Here is a 20,188-nt window from a genome sequence, read left to right as displayed (position 1 = left end):
TCAGTGGACACTCTAAATGTAGTCTTAACCTTGGATAGAACATCAATTTAAAAACATCCATAAAATAGACATTTTTTGTCCAACAAATGGCAAACAGATTAACAGTGTTATAATAAACACAATTATTTAATATTTTGTTTTTCCTTTATAGTGGCTTTTTGAAGAGAGGGGAACAAAAGGAGAAGAAGGTTTTAAGGAAAAGACTGAGCAGCAAGATGGTAAAAAGATGCTTAGATAAACCTCTCATGATATATAACCCACTTAAAATGTAAAAATCGTATTTTTTGTCCCTGCATGGATGAACTGCTGGGAAAGTAAAAGAAACCAGACATAAAAGAAAGTATGGATCCCTGGGGATAGTTTGCGCTTGTGTGAGCTCTGATCGTGGGTGGTCTAGCGTCTGGCTTCTAACTAGAGACAAAGTGTGAGCCTGGGCAGCGTGGGGTTAAGATTAGAGACTATATAAAGCTGGATTCCTCTAAGGAGGAACACCCACAACTGGTAGAGGAAGAAAATGGACAATATACTTGATTTGATTTTGACTCTGGGTGGAGCAGGAAAAAAAAAAAAGAAAAGAAAGAAAGAAAAACAAAAGTTTCCTCTGAGAATTCCTAAACCCAGGCAGTGTTTGAGGATTTGAAGCCAGAATCTATCTTGCTTGCATGGCACCAAAAAAACCCAAGCTAAAAATTAAGTTTAAAGTGGTCTTGGGTGGCAGTGCCTCTTGATGGCTATAAGGAGCAAACACAAGTCTTCTCCCGAAAAACACACTTCAAAGCCAGGCCTCAAAGGATTTCCACCCAGAACACTCAAGGAACATGAACTCACATGCAAAAACTAGTATACACACAGTTAGCCTGTATATGAGAAACAGCAAAAACAACAAATTACTGAGTTTTATCCATGTGGCTGACTGAAATTACTAGAAATGGAATATAAAACAAATATTATTAAAATGTCTAAAGTAATCAAAGAGGGTATTGAAATAAAATTTTAAAAAAGACTGTAAAATTTAACCAGGCAGAATTGAAGGAAAACCTAACTATAGAATGTTTATTTATTAAAAATATATAAATTGACATTAGAAAATTAATGGATGGGTTAAATAGTATAATAGGCACAGCAGAAATTAGAGTTATTAAACTCTGAGATATATTTGAAGAAATTATATGGAAAATAGAATAGAAAGACAGAAAAGGATGGACATGTTAAAAAATTTAGACACACAGATGACAGAGTACAAATCTCTAATGTGCTCGTCAGAATTTCAGAAGGAGAGAATGGAAGAGAGAAAACACTTGAGGAGCTAATGGAATTGATGAAAGACACCAGCACTTGGGTTCAGAATGCCCAGTGAATCCCAAGCAGAATAAAGGAAAAGAAATCCACACTGAGGAACATTGTAGAGGAACTGTAGAACTCTGAACAGCAAAAAGAAATCTTAAAAGCAGTTGAAAAGAAAGATTTACACAACTGATAATTTACTTCTCAACTGCAACAATCAAAGTTAGAAGACACATCTTTAAAGTGCTAAGAGAAAATAATTGTCAAAATAGTATAGCATACATAGTGAAACCATCTATCAAGAACAACAGTGAATTAGAGACATTTTTAGACAAAAACAAAAACAAAAAACCACTTCACTTCCAACAAACTCTTAACTAAAAGAATGTCTGGGTGATGTTCTTCAGAAAAAGAAAAGAATCCCAGAAGGAAGAGCTGAGAAATAAAACTACCAAATAAAGGACAGTGTGGACTTATGGGTAAAACTAAACAAATATTGACTGTAAAACAAATTAACAATATAATTCAATTTGTGGTGTTAAAAAATAAAGATAAAATTTATATCTTGGAAAACAATGACATGTGGGGTGAAGTTAGTGACTGGTCTCAAGCATTTTAATTTTATCTTTTTGTTGAGAAGGAAGATAAATATGTCAGTTTGCTTTGGACTTTGTTAAGTTAAACGGGCATGTTAAAATTTTAAACGTAGCCAAAAAAGTGGAATGTAAAACTTCCAAACTGGTGGAGGAAAATAAACTGATTGGGGTGTGCGTAGGGAGCAGAGTCGATCCAAAAGATGGAAAGAAAAGGGAATTAAAAAAGAACACTGAGGGGGCTTCCCTGGTGGCGCAGTGGTTGAGAGTCCGCCTGCCGATGCAGGGGACGCGGGTTCGTGCCCCAGTCTGGGAAGATCCCACATACCGCGGAGCGGCTGGGCCTGTGAGCCATGGCCGCTGAGCCTGTGCGTCTGGAGCCTGTGCTCCGCAACGGGAGAGGCCACAACAGTGAGAGGCCCGCATACCAAAAAATAAAAAAATAAAAAATAAATAAAAATAAAAAAAAGAACACTGAAAAGGCACAAAAATGGTAAAAAAATGAAATAAGATAAAAGAAATGATTTCAAACATATTGTTTATCTCAGTCAATGCAGATGAACTAAACTCCAGTTAGAAGATGGGGTTTTTAGATGGATTTAGAAACAAACTCAGCCTATATGGTATATACAAAAAGATACAACTAAAGCATAAAGGCAGAAAGATGTTAGGATAAACTCATGGAAAAAGAAATTCTAGGAAAAAGTCAAACAGGGGAGACAGTATTAAAAGTACTGCTAGAGATAAAGACGATTAGTAAATATTAATAAAGCTTTAATTCTCTAAGGAAATAATTCTAAACTTGCCAACATACATACAGCATCCAGCAATAGGAGAATACATACCATTTTTGAGCCCACATGGAATCTTTGCAGAAAAGTAGCCTCAAGTTGGACCAGAGAATTTCCAATAAGTTTTAAGGGGAACAAAGTATTTTAAAAAAGAAAGAGGCAAATATAGATCAATGGAGGCAAGAACTCTTTCAATGACAAGTTTATCTCAAATTTTTCTTTTAGAAACTAAAAACAGAGTTACCATATGATCCAGCAATTTCACTCCTGGGTATATATCTGGAAAAGATGAAAATTCTAACTCAAAAAGATACATGCACCCCAATGTTCATAGCAGCACTATTTACAATATCCAAGACATGGAAGCAACCGAAATGTCCATCAACAGATGAATGGATAAAGAAGATGTGGTATATATACACAATGGAGTACTACTCAGCCATAAAAAAGAATGAAATAATGTCATTTGAAGCAACATGGATGAACCTAGATATTATCATACTAAGTGAAGTAAGTCCGACAAAGACAAATATTAAAAGATATCACTTATATGTGGAATCTAAACAAATGATATAAATGTACTTATTTCCAAAACAGAAATAGACTCACAGATACAGAAAACAAACATATGGTTATCAAAGGGGAAAGGCGGAGGGAGGGATAAATTAGATGTTTGGGATTCACATATACACACTACTATATATAAAATAGGTAAACAACAAGGACCTACTGTATAGCACAGGGAACTATATTCAATATCTTGTAATAACCTATAATGGAAAGAATCTGAAAAAGAATATATATATATATATATATATATATATATATATATATATATGAAACTGAATCACTTTGCTGTACACCTGAAACATTGTAAACCAACCATACTTCAATTTTAAATTAATTTATTTTCTTTTAGGCTTTGCTGCTTGACAATTTTGATAAATTAATATCTCATCATTTTCTGGAATCCTCCGTCTGGTTTTTTTCTTTAATGTACAAAATATTTGGTTGAAGCATGAACAGTCTGTATATTGGTTCTCTAGTGTCATGTCTTACACACATGTGCATGTAAGTGTATGTGCTTACTCTTTGGTTGTTTGACATAATTAAATTTTAAAAACAAGCTGAATTTAAAAAATTCAGTCCTCTATGCCAGCCCAGACATTAAAGACTCTGTCAGGGGCTTCCCTGGTGGCGCAGTGGTTGAGAGTCCACCTGCCAATGCAGGGGACACAGGTTCATGCCCCGGTCCGGGAAGATCCCACATGCCATGGAGTGGCTGGGCCTGTGAGCCATGGCTGCTGAGCCTGTGCATCCGGAGCCTGTGCTCCGCAACGGGAGAGTCCACAACAGTGAGAGGCCCACGTATCGCAAAAAAAAAAAAAAAAAGACTCTTTCAGTAATTGAAATTCACTCCAAAAAAAACTTTGATATAATTATTTTTTAAATATCAGTAGTGTGGAAATTGATTATTGTTGTACTATATAATTTTTTTAAAACTCAGTTATCATTCCTTATGACAAAGTTCTCTTTTGCTTGGACTTGAGATACTCTAAGATGTTTCAAATGATCCCAAGGACATAAAATTATTTAACTTTAAATAATTTTAATAGAAATAATAATGTATAGAAATAGTTTGGAAAAGATAGGATTTGTGAAGCTGATTGTAATAAAAATGCATTCATTACAAACGCCATAAAAGCAGGCACCCAGTCATTTTTTTCCTCACCATTTTATCTTCAGGGCTTAAAATAATATCCAGCACATAGTAGATATTTAGCAAATTTTTTAGTGGAAAAAAAGATATTGTAAATGTAGGCTGATAATTAAGTGGCCAGAAATGAAAGGACTCCATCTAATAGGAAAGGAAAGGCACTCATAATCATTAATTATTTTATTTCATTCAGCCACTCTCTATTGAGTACCTACTCTGTGCCAGGAAATGTTCTAGGTATCTTGTGATATACTGATGAATAACAGGCATGGTTCCTTTATCAGTGTGGAACTTACAATCTGTTTGGGGAGATACAAATTGTTGAAAATATATAGGGTGGTCACAAGTATCAAGTTCTGAGCTTCTGAACAGTGTGGCAAGGGAATGGGAGAACTCAATTCATCACCTGCTACAGGCATCTTCCAGTGCAGCTTTGATTTTACCAAAAATTTAACCATTTACAATAATTCTTTAATATCCATTGTTGACACAATACTTTAATATCCATCATCTCATTTGAAGAGGGAAGACTGTATATTATCCCTTACAAGTAAGGAAAATGAAGTCCAGAGCAGATAAATCACAGGATTAGAACCCAGATTTCCTGAATCCAAATTATTGGCGATAAAGGTGATATCCCCTCTTTAAAAATGGGTTTTGATGTTTGTTTTTAGCGAATATTTGAAAAGAAGAAAAATCATAGTCTCTTTTGGTGCTTTCCAAAATGTCAATCTATCCAGAATTTCCAATTCTGGGTGACTGTCAGAATTTTTCACTTTTTCTCTGAGGATTAGTTCTTAGCTATAGAGAAACAGTCATCAGTTATATAAGAAGTCCCTGAAAGAAAGGCAGGTTAGACATGGCCTTTAGTCCACTGTGAACTTCTTGAAACGAGACAATGTGATTTGCATCTCTGTCCCTAGTGTCCCCCACTTAACAGGGTGGCCGAACGTGCGGGGTCAGTAGAGTGTGTCAGTCCTCCACGCCATTCTGACAACCACTTCCGGGGGCCCAGGCCCTGTGACACCGCAGCTCAAATTATCTTCCAAAAACAGCAGTGTCTGTCATGCCTTTGCTCAGAAGCTTTAGGTGGCTCTCTCTTACCTACTAGGTATTGATCAAATCCTTCAGTCTGTCACTCGAAGTCTGCCATAGCCCTTTTTGAGGTTTACTGTGTTCTGCTCATCTCTCCTTCTCTCATTCAACACCTCCTCCCCTGGTCTCCAACCACCCTGGTTTACTCGCTGGTGCCACAGCACACTTGATTTTGTACAACGCCAGGTCTTTGCTCAAGCTGTTTCTTCTGTCTAGAATACCATGTCCTGCCTATGTATATTTACCTAACACATCCTTAACAATCTCTGACTTCTCCTTGCATCCTTGACTTGTAATTAACCTCCTTTCCCCAGGCTCCCACCATCAGCCCTTAGTTTGCATGCCTCCCTGACCCTTATCCCAGTCTACTTTGAATCAGAGTGACTTCACTACATATTAAGAGTTTAGGAATGGCTTGCAGGAAGTGCCAGTGTTTCATTCTTGCTGACCCTAGCTCAGTTTCTGTCACATAGTAGATGTTTCTTGAATTCCAGAATTAATCAATTATACCACTTAGGGTAACCAGAAGTGCCAGAACCACCTCTATAGAGTCAATTTGACCCTGCCAAAGTTTCCTCCCTTGAAAAATGAATGCAATGACACACAAAAGTGGCAATACTGTCATGATCACAAAGCGGGTGACAAATATAACATGCTACCTGACATCCATTTTTAAAAATGAAGAAGACCTAGAAACTCAAAGCAGGCATTGGAAATTAAAACTGTCTGTTCACTGTTACCAGATGTTACTAATGAAAGTTGTCTAGTGATCCCGGAAATTGGTCCAACCAGGGAGAAAAAGTTTTCTCACTTCTATGCTTGTTTTTCCCCATATTGCAAAGTTAATTTGTATCTAGCTCTTCTAAACTTTTATCTTGCTGGCTTTCAGTCTCCCAAATTCAAAAAAATATTGAATTGCTCCTGACATCTAGCTGGCTTCATCTGGAGTGCATGCATAACTTAAGCTGATTGAGTATTTTGCCACATTAGAGTGGAAAATATCTGAATCCCCAAAACAGTAAAAGAAAATGACAGGTTCAAATACCACTTGGCATCACCTTCCGCAAATTTCTGCCAGGTAATTAAGGCTGTCTAGGAGGCTGAAATGGAAATTTGCGTTTTGCTATAGGATTTGCTCATAAACAGTCAAGGCCCAGAAAGATGACTGTCTTTAGCGGATGCAAAGTCTTCCTTCCTTGGAAGCAAGATAAAATAAACACATTCCTCAGATTATTTGCTTTTTATTTTTTTAATTTTTTTTTTGAATAGATTTCCTTTTGAACCAAAGAAAATGAGGCTTGGAAGATGCTTTCATTAGTAGAATTTACTTGGCTTTGAAATATACAAAAAAGACGCTACTAAAACCGTCAAGGTTTGTTAGAAAAAAACAACTAACAAAGCTGCCAAATGGCTCAGGTTATAGTTGCTCTTGGTTTCCCTTCCTTGTTCCAGCCCTGTGCCCCCTCTCACTCAGTGTTGTACCCACAGAGCATGAAACATGCTCTCCCTTCACCCTGGCGATGACCTTGCGCACATGGCCCGAATCCTGAGAGTGTGAAGATGAGGCATATTCCACAATCGCAGTTGCAGCAGTATGACAATAGAACTGACAGAGCTAAAAAGAAAATCTACCAGGAAGGCACGGTGTGGCAAACTGGAAAATGAGGGCAGAGAGGCAGCTGAGCCTTCAGCATAGCCTGGAGGGAGGAACAAGTAGGATCTGGGAGACTACTGCGGGCTGGGTGTAGGTAGGCAAGCTCTCTGTTGCAGTGCAGGGACATTTCATCAGGCCTCGCCAAGCGAGGGTATTCCTTAGGGCTCTCAGTTTCTTTTTGTTTTCTTCCCATACTTATCAATAACAATTCTGATCTTCCTTTTGAGATACCTTGACTCTGAGAATGGGGGTGGAGGATGTGAGTATTCGGTCCCTGGAAGGGATGAGTGCAATCAAAACTCTGCGCCAGCTTGCTCTATTTAGCAAATTTGTTGAACACGTACCGAGGGCCCTGCACTGGCCCTGCACTGGGGATTTGTCAGGAAAATAAGAAAGGCCATGCCCTCATGGAGTTTCTATTCTAGAAGAGGAAGATGGACAATAAACATATGAACAAGAGAACAAATAAGATCAACTGATATAATAATGAAGGTCATAGAGAAATTTTACAAGGTGAGTTCAGGGAGGGTGACTGGATTGGGGGAGGATAACTGCAGATGGAGTGGCTGGGAAGGCCTCTGTGAGGTGGTACTCTTTGAATTGAGACCTGAATGAGAAGAAGGAGGCAACCATGTCAAGATCTGGGAGTTCCAGGCAATGGGAAGAGCAAGAGCAAAAGCTCTGAGACAAGCATGAGTTTACAGTCAGGAACAGGAAGGAGGCCTGTGTGCCAGGGACACAATGAACACATGGGTGAGCAGGAAGAAGTGGGCTTGGATAGATGCTAAGAAAATAGAGCTTGGGAACCTGAGAAATGGGAGACCAAACAGACCTTGGACCAGAGTGGATTAAGATGGATGCTCCCCCTGAGAATTTCTTCCACTAGCCAGGCCTAGACAGTAATCCCTCTCCATCATCCCTCCTCTCCCAAGAAAACCCTTCTGTTCTCTGAACTACCATGGCAATTCTCCTAACACACCCTGTCAGTTCACACCGTGGGCTTTTGAACCTACGGTCCCTTTGTCCAGAATGCCTTTCCTCCAGTCTCTGCCTGAAGAAATCTTTAGCCTATACTTCCAAATTCAGCTAAAATATCCTCTCTGTACATATCCTGCAGAAGTTTGTATAATTCCATTTTAACATCTTTCCAATTGTACTGTGTTTGTTGCTCACTAATCCTAGACCAGGAGTTTCACAGAGGGCAGAACACTTTCTTATTGATCTTTCCAGTCTCTGTGCCCAATAGAGCACCAGATACATGGTAGGTGCTCAGTGAACGCTTTGTAGGAAGGGAGGAAGGAAGGAAAGAGGAAGGGAAGGAGGAAAAGAGGAGGAGAGCAGAGGAGGAGAGAGGTGACAAAGATTCTCTCCTTGACCAAACTCTGATCAGACTCCTCTGAATTCTCTTCCCAAGTAGGCCCTGACTTTTAGGTCTCTGGGTTTGTCTTTACATTGTCTAATTTTAGCAAGAATCCTGCAAAGCTGGTTTAGCTAGAATCCCCCATCCTCCATACCTGATCTCCCTCCATATTCACATCCTCCACCATCCCCCAGGTGAAATCTGATCATTCTTGTCTGCCATCAGAATCCCCCCTTATCTCTGATGTTTTCTCTTAGTAATTTTCTATCACTGATCTCCACCCTGCTCCTTAGCTATAAGTTCCCACTTTTCTTTGCTGTATCGAGTTGAGCCCAATCTCCTCTACTGTAAAACTCCATTGCAGTGGTCCCTACAACTATCATGACAGTCCCCTTTGAATAAAGTCTGCCTTGTCATCTTTAACAAGTATCATGAATATTTTTTTAACAGAGGGAGGAAGGGAGTGGGGAAGGGAGGAGGAAGGGAAGGAAAAAGGAAGGAAAAGAAAGAGCAAGGAAGGAAGGACGGAAAGCAGAAGGGAGGAAAAGAGGAAAGGAAGGATTTAAACTGTAAAATGTAGCAACTAATTCATCTCTGGGATATTTATATCAGTAGTAAAAAACAAAAAAAAAAAGGGAAATAGATGCACCAGAAAAAATATATTTGCAATAAAAGAAAAGTTACACTCGTCTGGGAAAGTATTATTTTGCCCTGCTAAGACCACCAAGGAATATAAAATCCCTTCCACACTTCTTTTCAAAGGTATTTGCATTTGAGTCACAATTCCTGCCAATCCCAAATTACACAGATCTGTATGGAAGCAATTAGGTGTATAAAGAGCTATCAGGGAAGAATGACAGCTGTTGAACTCTGCGGTGGCAACAGAAAACCTGTGCACAAGGGCTCAACTCTGACTAGTAACAGAGAGATTGAGAATCTGCTAGGCACTTCTAGGAAGCAATCTTACCAGTGTGAATTATCAGGGACACAGAAATGAACAATGCAGGAATGAGATGATCAAATAACTATGAAGCACAACAGGCTGAGAACGGAGGATACTCCCAACTAAGGTTTTACTTTGGTGAGGAGAGTGGCACCAAAAGTGGGAAAGGGACCATCTAGTCCAGAAGGGTTCCCAGAGTGTAAGTATACTCATGGCATTGTTGCCTATCACAGCGGTTCTCAACCTTAGTAGCACGTTAAAAGTTATCCAGGAGTTTTTAAATCTTATAGTGCTTGGACCCCAGACCATCTAAATAAGAATTTCTGGAGATGGGGCCGTAACATCAAAGTTTTTTAAAAGCTCACCAAGTGACTCTACCAGATACAGGTGACTAAAATTAGTTTACTTAGCACCGTTCACTAAGCTGGTTCACACGCATAGGTTCATGTAATCTGAATTTATAAAGAAAGGTAAAACCAAAGCTCAGAGACAAGAAGGAAACTTACTCTGGGTCATGCAGTTAGTGACAAGGTTCAAACTTGTGCCTTCAGACTTCAAGTTTAACATGTATTCAGTACGTCAGACCAGTTTAGGGAACTGCTCCCAGGGAATGTCTTAGTGGAGAAAATATGGTCTTGAGTGATCCTGCTCTCCCTTTTCTCCACAGCATTTTCTCCTACACCCCTCTCATTCTCAGGTGCCCATTTCTACTCCCATGATCTAAGAAGTGACTAACCACTTGGCAGGAGTCAGTTTTGTGGGCAGCCTCCCTGTGGGAAAATTTTCTCTTTGAAAGAACACTGGCAAATGAAGTAAATAAAATGCGAACAACTGGTGCATCTGGGTGAAGTGTATGGGAGTCTCTTGAACTATACTTGAAATTTTCTGTAAGTTTGAAATATCAAAATTGAAAGTTACAAGAAGAAGGAGAGGAGGAAGAGGAGGAGCAGGAAGAGAAAGAGAAGAAAACATCGGCAGGATTTCATATAGATTAAACGGCTTTGGTGATGAATCCACAGCCTGTGGGTCTGGGGGCCTGAGTCTGTTCCTGACTGAACCACCACTCTGCTCTGAAACTGTGGCCACCCCCATTCTAGATTTCATATCGGGAAAATGAAAGGGCTGGAGTAGATTATCCCTGTAACATTTGTTGATGCGTAACAAACCACCCCCAAATCTTAGTTAGTGGCTTAAAGCAAAAATTTATTATCTTTCATTGTTTTTTGGACTAACTAGGCCCAGCTGGGTGATTCTCCCTTGGGGGATTCTCATGGGGTGACAATCAGATAGAAGTTGGGCTTGGCATTACCTAGCTCATATGGGCTGGACATCCCATGCGGCTGGCTTACGTGCCTTGCAGTTCATCCTGGCTTTCAACTGGGAGCCCAGATGGGGCTGTGGACCCAGAATACCTACACTTCAGTGTCTTATTAAATAGACACATGGTGCTCTCCTCAGTTATGGCATGCGTTTTTTTTAAAGGATGCCTTTCATAAATTAGAAGTTCCACACTCATGTGAATAGTTATTATTGCTGTTATTTACGTTCTGCTGACCACTGGCTGTTCCCACCTTGCTAACCACCATCCTGTTGGTGTCTGGATGCTTCTCCTGACGACTCCCTGTCTCTGCTGGCAGTCTTTTAGTTCCCAGCCACTCATTGGAGATGCAGCCACCTAGGAATTCCAGGGTAAGCAGCAAAGGAAAAATACTTAGGAAAAATTGTGTGGGGTTTCCATTTATAAAACTTGTGATTGTTTTTAAATATTAGTCACTATAATAAGGGTAGGTATGTGTAACTACATTCCCAAATGCAACCTCTCTCATACCCTTCCTGTGATGGGTGAGGAAAATATACTATTTGGGGCTTGCTCAGCAACCCATTAGAATCAGAGAAGTCCACAGGCAGAGAGCTCATGGCCCATTTGAGAAGGTTTACTTCTGCTTTTTAGTTTGTATACTTGTTTTAATCGGTTATATATTTACATTTAAAGTCGATGATTCCACAGATTTGTTTTAGAAAGGAGTAACTCCTTTCCACTTGACAGTCCCCTCCCCAAGACAATTTCTTTCAACTATTTCAGCTAGGTTTTAGCTTGGTTTAGTTTCGTATTTATTCCAGATATTGCTATTTCTTGATTTTTTGTTTTTCTCCCTTCTCCGTTATCACATATACACATCCTTCCAGCCATCCAAATATTCTCATGACAGTTACTTCTTAATTTGGTCTAGGTCAATATTGTTTCTTTTACAACTATGTAAACACTCTTCCCAGCTAAATCCTGTGGTATTCACTGATCACTTTTCCTTTCTAAATAACTATTTTTTTCTTCAGAGCTAATGACTGTCTCGTTGCTGTTGTTTAATTTCCTTACTTTTCTATGTAGATAACACTAATTCATCCAAATCTCTGCCAACTATTCAGTTCTTGTCTCACAATGGTCAGAAACATCCGTTATTCCATCAATCATATATATATACTGTTTTTTCTTTCTTTTTTTTGCCGGAACATGTGTTTATTGGTGAGGGAACAGTGCTGGCCGAGGGTCCTCAGTGGTCACACGGGGCAGATGCTCGGCCTGCAGCAGGAGGGTCTCCGTCCGCGCATCTAGGCTGTAGGCAGTCTTCCGCAGGTCCTGCCCTGCGCGCTGCATGAACTCGAAAGCATGGCAGTCCACCCACTGGCGGCTCTGCACAGGGACGGGGCTCCCGGCGGCGGGTTCCGCACAGGCCTGGGCGCCCAGCAGCCCAACACTCAGCAGCAGCAGCAGCGGCGGCGACCTTGGGGGCCTGCCCAGCGGCGGGGGGCCATGGCGGAGAGGAGGGAGCCCGGGGGCCCGAGGTTCGGGGACCCCGCAACAGCAGCATGGGCAACTCGGGAAGAATTATATATTTTTGAGGGGTTCTTTCTTTTGTTGTTTTCCCCCTTGTTTAAAGGAAGTACATTCTTTGGCAGAGAACAGCTCTCTGAAAAAGAGTATATTGTAGGGAAAATTTTGAGAACTTGCATCTCTGAAGATGTCTTTATTTTATTCTCAAACCTGATTGATAGCTGGGTATGATATCTAAGTTAGGAATCATTTCATTCAGAATTTTGAAGGCTCCCCTCCATGATCTTCTAGCTTCTTGTGTAGCTGTTGAGAGAAATCTGAAATGATTCTAATTCGCGATCCTTTGTAAATTATTGCACTTTTTCCTCCCCTCCCCTCCCTTCTCATTTCCTACTAGTACAGGACATAAGAAAGTTTATTAGTAGCTCTGGACTTAAAGGGGGTGGGGGGACTTGTTGACTGTGGACTCTAATGATGAGCTTGGGCCATTTTATATCAACGTCTGTAAATCTTTCCTCTTAGGCTGATCACAGTTCTGGGGAAGAATCCTCCAGTCTTATATTGGAGGACACAGTCTGGTTGGCTGGCATTCTTGTAGCTGTGTTGGCAGAGCTGGCTGGAGACCTCAATATTTAGGACACATGTTTTCTTGTCCTTGTTTTCAGAATGGTTACTATCAACTGTGCCTAGTGTCCTGTAGTCCAGGGAGTATCTGTTTTATCCTATCCAGAGAATACATCTCCAGTCTTCTACCAGAGTAGGGGAGCGTATACACCTGGCTGCAAGGTGTGAGGGAAGGGATCTAGAAAACTGTGTCATAAACGGACTTTTAAGAAAGTCTATTCACTCACAAGTCCTGAGGAACTTGGTGTGAATTCATAAGCTTTTGAGGGGTTCTGCATGTAATCGGTTCTTTTTCAACATTTACCAGTGCTAGTTTAAGATTCAGCTTTTTCTGTGCTGCTAAGTTAATTAGCACCCATTCATTTGCATTTTACTTCCTAAAATTTTGTTGCTTGCAACTTTGTCTTTTTTCATTTTCTCCACTCCTGTGGATTTTTGCCTTTTAAGATACCTCTCTTAGCTGTTGTTTAAATGGAGTTTGAGAATGGAGCAAAACAACGTACATTTTTTTCAACCCACCATTTTTACCAAATGTTCCCTGAGGACGATGCTTTGAATTGGTAAGATTGGGGATGAGAGCAGAAAGATTCAGACCACAATATTTCCTCAGGCTTAAGGGATTGGATTTTGAGGCCAAATTCTCTTTCCAATTTGCTTTCTTAGTTTGTGGACCTTGTGAAATTATCAAGGACATCAAATTATTACCACTTTCACCCCTGTCAAGATAAGATGACAATAGCTACGATACCCCATGCCATTGCTGAGCCAAGCACTTTACAAACTATCTCATTTAATTCTCATACCAACTACATAAAGTAGGTAGTTTTATTTATTCTCATTTTAAAGATGAGGAAAATAATGCTTGGAGAGATGAAATAACTTGCCCAAGGCCATAAAGCTATAAATTTGAGGAATCAAGATTCAAACATAAGTCTGTCCAGCTGGTAGTTGTGGTATTGTGAGGTTTCTGCTTATTGGAGGCTTTTTGTGCCTTGGCTGATGCAGCTTTCTACTACCACCACCACAGTGCCACCATCATTGCTGTTGCTGTGTGTGCCCCCTGCAACATCAGTTTCACAGAATGCACTTAACAAGTGTACAAATCCCTGAAAAGTGACATTCTTGGAAAAGGAAATAGAAATCAGAGGAAAACCATGGTTGCACAGAGGGGAGGCAATATGGCACAAGCACGGGAAACTCTGTCCATATCAAATTTTTTTCTCCCTAAAGTACAGTCTCAATTATTCCTACATTGTACACAACAAACTGATATATGGCACATACTCCAATTGGGGGTATGCATCCTGCTCAGAGAGTCAGTCATTACTATGACAACAACTTCTTTATTTTTTTCTGAATGAATGTTATAATTAGCTGTCACATGAAATCAGATACAGCAACTGACATCACTGTCAGACCCTCTAACCCTAGCCACTCAGATTTCTTGGTGGCAGCAAGCACCGGGAGCCTTGGCCAAGTGGATGTCTCCAGATCAGGGCAGGCAATTCAAGGATGAGAGTTTTAATGACAAGCAACTTCTCATTAAGGCAACCTAGCTCTAATTAGATGCTGCCTCACTCTCACACATAAAGGAGAAATCAAACTCTGCAAAAGGAATCATGTTTATTGAGAGTTGGTTGACTCAGGAGAATATAATTGGCTTATTTCTCCAGGCATGAGGAACCATTAAAAGTCAGACGCTGCATGTTTGTATAGGCCAAGTTTTGTATAAGGATACATATGTTGGTTTTACTTGATCTGCAGCAAAAGCAAAAGTAGGGAGGGGAAACTAACTTCCTGCACTGCCTACATTGTGTCAGGAGTCTTGTTAAACACTATCATAAATGGAATGCCCATTAAAACCTCACCTATTATTTAAGGCAAGGCGAAAGAAGCCTTCAATGGAGACTAAGTATATATTATGCATTTTCATTTTAAAGAAGATGAAACTATGGCTCAGCAAAAACCAGGAATGCTTTCTAGCTGGAAACATACTCTAGAAATCCATGTCAAATGTCGAAAAAAAAGGGTAGAGAGAAATAAATAGGAATAATTGGGATTTCCCTGATTCGTATAATTTCCACAAATCTACTGCCAACTCCTGGCCATCCAGTGGTCCACACACCACTGACGATAGTTGGACAGAATATGGGAATCAAGGAGGGGAGGAATTAGAGACAGGTCAGCCTACTGTAGTGATAGGATCACTGATCACCCATAGATCCACAGCAATGGTAATGCTGATGGGACATAGAGGTCAAGTGCTCCTACTCCTCATTTTACAGAGGAGAAAACAGCCCTGTTGCCCAGTTCACAGGATGAGTAGTCAGCAGAAGAAAGCAGACCTCAAAAGCCAGAATGCTTTTCCCTCCATCACACAGCCTCCTAGGGATGTTTTATCAGGATTTCTCATATAAACTCTCTGCACAAAGGAATGTTTGACTGGGTTCCCTCATAGTGGAATTTCAGACAATGTTTCAGGTGAAAAATATTTATTCAGAGATACCTTTACTTCTCCTTTTCAAGAACACCAGACAGCCACTTAATCCATCTACACATACTAATCTAACTTGACTGTGAAAACATAATCATTCTACATCCCAGTCGGAGACTAAGTCACCATCATCATCCATTTCACCCTTTTTCCATCTGATGCACTGATTAAAGATTCCGTGGTATTATATCAATTTGCCTTGTCTACTTACAGGTCCATCAAATACCTGCAGATAAAGATTTGATCATACAAGAATTGTAATTTGCTTCTTCTTTTAGTTACATTCCATTTTGATAGACTTCACAGATACACACTGCAAATAAATGTTGTATCCACAGCGTTAGGATCCTTTCCATTTCTCTTACTTTTCACTGGGAAAATGTGTAACAAAGATATTAAGTTATTTTTCTTTAAATCAATCTGGTAAAGGGAAGACTGGACAGAGAGTATGGAAGCTGCATATTATTCTTCCCCTCTTCTTAGACTTACACATTTTCTTCAGTTGGAAAGAGAAGCTGAGCTTGAACACCATTCCTGATATTAATTTGACCCTGAGAAAGCTATTTAAAGTTTCTGAACCTTAGTTTTTAAAAAATCTTTTAGTTGAGGATAATAAAACATACTTCAAGGTAGGAAGGTTGATAGAATTAAATTAAATCATATTTACAAAAGGGCATTGCAATACATCAAATACATAATACAGTAAATGATAAATGGCTGCTTAATGTAGTAAAATGTGCTGAGTGACTCATGTGTCAGCCACTGTAGAAAATGTAGAGGTGTTAGAAGAATTAATAATGACATTAAATCAATAATTAATATTAATAGCTACCATTTATTCAATAAATCTCATTGGGCACCCAACAATGTATCAGGCAATGCACTAGGCAGTTCCTGACCTCAAGTTGCTCATAGTCTCATTTGAGGAGGCAGAAGTAGACAGGCATTACAGTACAGTGTTATCAGTACTACTAAAATGTTAGGAACAGGGGAGGAGTACCTAATCCAGGCTTGAGATGTCAGAAAGAGCTTCACTAGGGAGGTGATGACACATGAATCAGATGAAGGGGGATAGCATTTGCGGAAGACAGAACAATTTCCACAAAGTCCTGAAGCAAAAGAGAACATGGAACATTCAAGGATTGTTAGTCGTCTAATGCGTAAAAGTTGGAGGTAGCAAGTGATAAGAGGTGATGCTACAGCAATAGGAAAAGGCTGGATTATTAAAGATAATAGGAAGTTTAAGAGGCTTAGACTTCAATATAAAGAGAATAAGAGACATTAACCAGGGGAGTGGCGTTATCAGATTTGAGCTTTAAATGGTCACTCTGGCTTCAGTGAGGACAATGGATTGAGTGAACATAGGAGGACCATGAGACACTGCTGAGGTCCAGGTAAGGAATGGTAGGGGCTTAGACTAGGTTAGCTGGCAATAAGGAAGGATAGAAGTTGACAGACTTGAAAGAAGTTTGAAAATATTTAGTGACTGAGTGAGTGGACCTGGAAGAATCAAGCTGACTCTAGTGGCTAGATGAAAACTGGTGCCATTCACTTAACAGGGAACCCAGGAAGAGAAGCTGGTGCAGGGGTGAGGTGGACAAAAGAGTGTAAGACCCAGGCTTTAAATCTGGAAGCTGGCAGCAATAGCTTAAAATCTATTTCTATAGAGTACAGATATAAAAAGGGACCATATATGGACCAGAGGGATTACCTGTCTTATTAGATAGGGCTAAACAAGCTGACAATGAGAATGGCCTCTCTTAGAGGTTTATGCTTATCTGCAGGACTAATAAGGCAGGAACACTCAGATTCAGGTTTATTAACCAAACTGACCTCAGGTTAAGTGGCTAGGTCTGCAATATATCCTATATCTCATGGCAGAAGTAATATGGAACCATGAATACAAGACTTAGATCAGTGGATCCAGTAGAGGAAACAACCAAATCATACAAATGAAGTAATGATGCAGGTTGAAGGTGTCATTTGCCTTTTACCTTAAAAACTTCCTTTAGGGGGGCCGGAGGAAGATGGCGGAAGAGTAAGACGCGGAGATCACCTTCCTCCCCACAGATACATCAGAAATTCATCTACACGTGGAACAACTCCAACAGAACACCTACTGAACGCTGACAGAAGACCTCAGACCCCCCAAAAGGCAAGAAACTCCCCACATACCTGGGTAGGTCAAAAGAAAAAAAGAATAAACAGAGACAATAGGATATGGACGGGACCTGCACCAGTGGGAGGGAGCCGTGAAGGAGGGAAGGTTTCTACACACTACAAGCCCCTTCGAGGGCGGAGACTGCAGGTGGCGGAGGGGGAAAGCTTCGGAGTAGCGGAGGAGAGCACAGCAACAGGGGTGTGGAGGGCAAAGCAGAGAGATTTTGGCACAGAGGATCGGTGCCCTCAGGCACACACCAGCCCGAGAGACTTGTCTGCTCGGCCGCCAGAGAGGGCGGGGCTGGGAGCTGAGGCTCGGGTATCGGCTTTCAGTCGGAGCGCAGGGAGAGGTCTGGGGCTGGCGGCAGGAAGAGACCCTGAAGGGGTTAGTGCTAGCCCGGAGGGAGTCCGGGGAAAGGGTCTGGAGCTACCGGAGAGGCAAGAGACTTTTTTCCCTTTTGTTGCCTGGTGCGCGAGGAGAGGGCATTCCCCTCCCTCCCCTCTGCCTGAGTGAGCCAGAGCCCCCGAATCAGCGGCTCCTTTAAACCCGTCCTGTCTGAGCGAAGAACGGACGCCCTCCGGCGACCTACGCGCAGAGGCGGGGCCAGGTCCAAGGCTGAGACCCGGGAGCTGTGAGAGCAGAGACAGGGAAATCTCTCTGTGCAGCCTCCGAGGCAGCGGATTAAAGCTCCACGGTCCATTTGATGTGCCCTGCGTCTGTGGAGTGCATGAATGGACAGCGAATCATCCCAAATTGAGGAAGTGGACCTTGAGGACAAGATTTAAGACTTTCCCCCCCTTTTTTTTTCCTCTTTTTACAACGAATTATCTCAAATTAAGGAGGTGGACTTAGCAAGATTTCAGACTTTTCGCCCTTTTCCTCTTTTTACAACGAATTATCCCAAATCGAGGAGGTGGACTTGGAGAGCAAGATTTTTGATTTTTCCCCCTGCTCTCTTTTTGTGAATGTGTATGTGTAATCTTCTGTGTAAGATTCTCTCTGTATAGCTTTGCTTCCACCATATGTCCCAGGGTTCTTTCGGTCCGTGTTTTTTTTCAATAATTACTTTTTAATTTTAATAACGCTACTATATTTCATACTTTATTCTATTTTACTTTGCCTGCTCTTTCTTTTTTTCCTCCCTTCCCTTCCTCCCTCCCTCCCTCCGCTCCTCCTTTCCTTCTTTCTTTTTCTTTCCTCCATCCCTCCCTCCCTCCCACCCTTCTTCTTTCCACTTTCTTTTTCTTTCCTTCCTCCCTCCCTCCCTCCTGTCTTTCTTTCTTTCTTTCCTTCCTCCCTCCCTCCCTCTCTTCTTCCATTCACTCTTCCTTTTGCTTTCATTCCTCCCTCCCTCCCTCCTTTCTTTCCTTTCTTTCCATCCTTCCTCCCTCCCTCCTTTCTTTCTTTCTTCCTTCCTTCCTTCCTTACTTCCCTTCTTCCTTTCTTTCAATCTCTCATTCTTTCTTCTACTAATTATTTCTTTCTACTTTTTCTCACTGTTATTCTGAGCCGGGTGGATGAAAGGCTCTTGGTGCTGCAGCCAGGAGTTAGTGCTGTGCCTCTGAAGTGGGAGAGCCAACTTCAGGACACGGGTCCACAAGAGACCTCCCAGCTCCACATAATATCAAGCAGCGAAAATCTCCCAGGGATCTCCATCTCAACACCAGCACCCAGCTTCAGTCAACGACCAGCAAGCTACAGTGCTGGTCACCCTATGCCAAGCAACTAGCAAGGCAGGAACACAACCCCACCCATTAGCAGAGAGGATACCTAAAAACATAATAAGGCCACAGGCACCCCAAAACACACCACCAGACGTGGACCTGTCCACCAGAAAGACAAGATCGAGCTTCAACCACCAGAACATAGGCATTAGTCCCCCCCACCAGGAAGCCTACACAACCTACTGAAACAACCTTAGCCACGGGGGACAGACACCAAAAACAACGGGAACTACGAATCTGCAGCCTGCAAAAAGGAGACCCCAAACACAGTAACATAAGCAAAATGAGAAAGCAGAAAAACACACAGCAGGTGAAGGAGCAAGATAAAAACCTACCAGACCTAACAAATGAAGAGGTAATAGGCAGTCTACCTGAAAAAGAATTCAGAATAATGATAGTAAAGCTGATCCAAGATTCTATTTCCCAGATCCAAAATCTTGGAAATAGAATAGACAATATGCAAGAAACAGTTAACAAGGACCTAGAAGAACTAAAGATGAATCAAGCATCGATTAAAAACACAATAAATGAAATGAAAAATACTCTAGATGGGATCAATAGCAGAATAACTGAGGCAGAAGAACGGATAAGTGAGGTGGAAGATAAAATAGTGGAAATAACTGATGCAGAGAAAAATAAAGAAAAAAGAATGAAAAGAACAGAGGACAGTCTCAGAGACCTCTGGGACAACATTAAACGCACCAACATTCGAATTATAGGGGTTCCAGAAGAAGAAGAGAAAAAGAAAGGGACTGAGAAAATATTTGAAGAGATTATAGTTGAAAACTTCCCTAATATGGGAAAGGAAATAGTTAATCAAGTCCAGGAGGCACAGAGAGTCCCATACAGAATAAATCCAAGAAGAAATACGCCAAGACACATATTAATCAAACTGTCAAAAATTAAACACAAAGAAAT

This window comes from Hyperoodon ampullatus, assembly GCF_949752795.1.
Source record: "Hyperoodon ampullatus genome assembly, chromosome: 5".
NCBI classification, from domain to species: domain Eukaryota; kingdom Metazoa; phylum Chordata; class Mammalia; order Artiodactyla; family Ziphiidae; genus Hyperoodon; species Hyperoodon ampullatus.
The sequence above is the reverse complement of the archived record's forward strand: the minus strand, read 5'-3'. Positions refer to the sequence as shown.